At 34.7% G+C, this 4,868-nt stretch overlaps 1 pseudogene; it reads right to left on the reverse strand.

Annotated features, from left to right (window-relative positions):
- Positions 1–209: 209 nt before the first annotated feature.
- On the reverse strand, positions 210–4,162 carry LOC140976730 (frataxin, mitochondrial-like; annotated as a pseudogene).
- Between the last annotated feature and the right edge of the window lie 706 nt (positions 4,163–4,868).

Consider the following 4,868-nt stretch of genomic DNA (forward strand, 5'->3'; position numbering starts at 1 on the left):
GCGCTCTAACTTCAATCCGAACAATTTTTTAAAATTTTCTAACTTCAAATCAATCTCGAATTCGAATAGAACTAAATCGAACCATAAATTTTTATCATATTCGACCCGATTCGATTTGTTTTTCAAATCTTAAACATAATCTTATTATTTTTATTACAATCATTCATGATGCAAGACTGTACTGAGAATTCCCCCGCATGGCCGTGCTACCTAGACCAGTAAATAAATATTCGAAAAGGCCCACATGATCATATATTGACAAACTACAAGACATAACTTACAATGATCTGAAAGTAGCAACTGAGTAGAAAGAAAAAGAGAAATGAACATGGGGACTTTACTAGTACTTCAGCTGACACTTTTGTAGCAGAGACGACTCCAGTAAAGAAAATAAGGTTCAAGAAGCTTTAAGACATATGAATTGGTTCTCCGCAGAGCTGTAGCAACTCAATTTCCAACACTTTGATTAAGTCTTGTCTAGTTCGCCTATAAATCCATGCTCGAGAATGTTGATCCCAGTCGAATCTAGATGGGCCACTGCAATGAAGAACCAAATATTAAACACGAAACCCCTTGATGCGTATTTCAAAACAGTTTAAATAAATTAAAGGGATTGGCCCTGCCAGCTACAGCAATAATATGTGATTTTACTTGGTTATCAACATACATAATTCTAGTTTCTAAATTGTCCCATTAATGGCTAGGCATGACTCAACCGTGCTACTCTGGTTCAAAGCAGAGAGCAGATTCGGCCTCTTTTTCAGCTAAACAATTCATGCAGCTATACTTCACAACCATATTAGCAATTTCAAAACCTGTGTCCTGCTGAAAGAAATCTTCCTTGTTATCATAAACAATATGGTATCAAGAAACATAATAGATATACTCCGCCAAGAGTCAACATGGTGTTATTACCTTCAAGCATGGTTTTGTCATGCGTTAAAAATACAGGTGATATCGAGCTCAATCTCAAGAAGCTTGGTTAATTTTGATTCTTACTCGTAAGGAAGAACATATTCCTTTTGTTTATACAACATCCATATCTTCCACTAGCCTTTTTTGGTGGTAAGAATTGTTATGATGCGAACTTGATCGGGTATCATGCGCTAACTTTCGTAAGACATTTCAAGAAACTTTGTTGTCTTGAGTGTACAAGCTTGATGGTGATTGAAGATGAGGTATCAAGCATATTCAAACGATTAAAGGAGTCGAAGGAAGCATTTCATGGAATTGTTTCGAGCAACATAATCCAAGTGCAAAATGACAGCGGAACTGACGCCTAGGCGCCATAATTGAGTGCATGAATAAGCCCCAAGGCCTAACCAGCGGCGCCTCAGCGTCTGAAGAGCGGACAAGAAGCCCAAGACAGCATCAATGGCACCTCAACGCCCGACACCTAGGGTTTACGAAATTTGCTTTGTTTAGTTTATTTGTTTTACATATAAACATGTATTATTAGACATCTAACATAACTTTTATGATATTATTGAATATATTTCGGAGATTTTATCTCTTCAAAAAAAGCTTTGGCTTTGCTACACCTTGTTTGTTTTTCAAATCAAACTTATCAAAATTTAATACTTTGTGACGTTTGTTAATTGTTTCTTCACGCGAATTGTCAAAGACGGGTTCTTTAAATGATCTCTCGAGATCGATCGTTACTCATGATATTTATTACTAAACAATCTAGTTTAAGGGTAAACATCACAAAATTATTTGTTTCAAAGATTGAGAAATTTCTACAAGGATCATCTTTGTTATTGAATTGAGGGTGCGATTCCATCTAGAGTTTGTGTTTGTTTTTCATGCGTAAGACGATTCATATCACATAGACATAGCCTATCCATGTTTTTGCTGGTTTATGCTAGCCTATCCATGTTTTTGTTGGTTTATAATAGCATAAACAAGCAAAAACAGAACTAAAGCCGAAAACCGACAGACCAAGAAGCCTACAACTTTACGTGATCAAACAAATATAGTGAAATTTGAGGAATACATACCTCACTGGAGATGACATCCAAATCTGTCTGTTTGGGGTTTGCTTGTTTATGATATAAGTCCCCAAACTCCCAAGCTTCAAGGTTAACACCTCATTCTTCAAAATGAATTTCAAGTTCTCTCAAAATAAGACATACATATAAAACATGTTGATAACTAAACATTTAAAGATAATCTATCTCACCCCATAGTCAACGTCGTAGCCATCAATTTCTACAGAGTCGCCATACTCCTATGTCGGGATGATTAATACAATGCAGTGACTTGAACACATACAAATCTAGAACTTGAATTAAAGTGGAGATTCATTTAATCTGTATATTTATCTTGAATTAATTATTGATTTGATAATAACAAAAATATACTAATGTTTCTACCAAGTGTGCAGAACGCAAATCAAGCAACCAAGGCTCTAACAAAAAGTCCAAAAACAAAAAATTATATGCCCAAGCTACTGGACACACGGACGAGCCCCTGTTGTGAGATCGATATGTCCTTGAGAACAGAAAAGTTCAAGTCCTGGGCGTTGCCGAGTGCTACATGGGACAACATGATTTCTCCGCGTACAGGATATTCAATTTATGGATGAGTGTCAATCTGGATGTTGAGACCAATGGACAGGTTACAACTCAGACATTTGAAGGAGGGTTTACTGCCAAGAGCTTAACACTCAGATGTCTTGAACGTCCAAGTTTGTGTTCTGGATGTTAGTTCAAAATTTAAAATTATATCTGTTAGAAACCTTAAGTTCCATAGAAGTCCCAAGCCGTTATGAACCCATAATGACAAAATGACCAGTTTGAATTACGCTGCATTTTTGGGTGCTGAGAACTTCCAAAGCTCGTATTTTATTCAGTTTTTGAGAGTGTAGGACTTACACGTTTATCACATTCTTGTAAGTTGTAATATAGATTTGATCTAGAATTTGTACACACTAGGAAATCTATCTTTTGAGTTCTTTCAATTAGTGTTATAAGGTCTTTCAATACCAACGCAAGGTGGAAATTAGCATAAACCACTGACACATAAAGCTGGTTCTGATACATGTAGCTGTACATGAAACCCTTAAGGCTAAGAAGACACAAGTAGCATGTGATGCTAGATTGGAGTCCTCAAGACCGATAAATTATAGTGAATTCCTCCTCGGTGAATTAAGATATAAATGTTTTATCATCAAACCTTATGACAAATCTCTTGTTCTTTATCGATTTCATTTATATTCCTTTTTAGTTATTACTTGTTATCTATTTATTCGTCTGACCTCAAGTCTTCCCAGGATACACTCTTAAGTTTTTACGAAGTCATTTCACCCCCTCTTTGGTTTTAACACATGGCATGAGAAGTTGAGAACCTTTCTAAATATTTTAACTTCAAACATCAACAAAGAGCTACTAGTTCATATGCTGATCCAATTGGGAATAGCATCAAGTAGTTGTGCATACAAGATACAATTATAATCACTACCTCGAGCTTTTCAAGAAGGTCATGGATGGTTGAATTAGCCAACTTGTGGTATTCATCTTCCTACATTACAGAACTGCACATATATTATCAGTAGCCAAATCAATTCACAGATTTTCCAGAAATCTCACACTCACAAGTCATTAAACAATATATAGACAAATCACAGCACCGCCACCAGCAAAAAACTATATACATAAATATAATAATAAAAAAAGATTATTCATTTGGAAGAAGACCAAATCAAATGGGATAGAGTTAAATCTATTAAACATGAAATTTTCAACAATTCCAAACAGGTAAACTACCTTATACCCATCTTCCACTCCCCACTCTTACATCAATTTCCCGAATTACAGAGTTCAAAAAGAGATGGCTCACAGGTAATCAACTGCAGCGGGGCCTAAAGAATCCACGATCCCAGAAGAGTAATGACGACAACCGATGCAACTGTATGAGAATTTTGAGAACGATGGAGAAGGGGATTCCAGAAGAGAACCCGTGGCATGTTGATGAGAAGAAATCAACGAATCTTGGGTTGAGATTGAGCATGGAGACGGTGCTGATAAATGTTTCAGAGCACGTGACAATGTTCTTCTCAAGGGAATCAGCTTCCAAGTTGAGTGGGCAGCCATAGCAACACGTAGCTTCTCGATTCCGAGATTCTCCAAAAACTAAATTCACAAAGCCACTTTATACGAGGAGTGTTCTAACCATCTCGTTTAAATGCGTTTAAATTTGAAGTTGGACAAAAACGTCTGATTCCGAAGAGAAGGTGGAAAAAATGGTCAAACTAATTAAGATGTTTAATTAAATGTATTTAAGTACAATTAATCAGATCTGTTTATTTTTTTAACATTTTTTAATGTGATCTAGTTGTAAAAACAAATAGAAATTGTAATTTTGATATTTTTTTGCTTTTATAAATATGAGAGTTAATGCATCAAAATTAAATTTATCATATTTATGTATTATTTTATCTATTTATTGATTTGAGATAATTACAATTACATTAAATATAAAAAACGCTTTTTCACGCTTAAGCTCGTTCTAATCTCGCTTAAGATTGAAAAGCTTGGAGTTCGACATCCGCGCTTCGGGACGCTTTACGCTTTTTAGAACCTTGGTTTTTTCACAAAAACCCCTGAAATATCGATAGTGCCTATTTCACCCATACTTTATTATTATTTTTTTTAAAAAAAAATAAACGGTTTACTTTGTTAACGTGATTTTTTAAACAACTATATTAAAAAATTATTTTTTAAATAATATTTTATCGAAAAAATCATGTGAAGAGTTGAAATTTCTCATAAGAGAGCATGAATTATTATTCAATCTTGTTTGTTATGGACGATATTATAGATTAATAAAAAGCAATTTTGTGTGTTTGACGTAATATGGTTAAAATT

The sequence above is a fragment of the Primulina huaijiensis genome, chromosome 5, assembly GCF_012295235.1.
Source record: "Primulina huaijiensis isolate GDHJ02 chromosome 5, ASM1229523v2, whole genome shotgun sequence".
In the NCBI taxonomy this organism is placed as follows: Eukaryota; Viridiplantae; Streptophyta; class Magnoliopsida; order Lamiales; family Gesneriaceae; genus Primulina; species Primulina huaijiensis.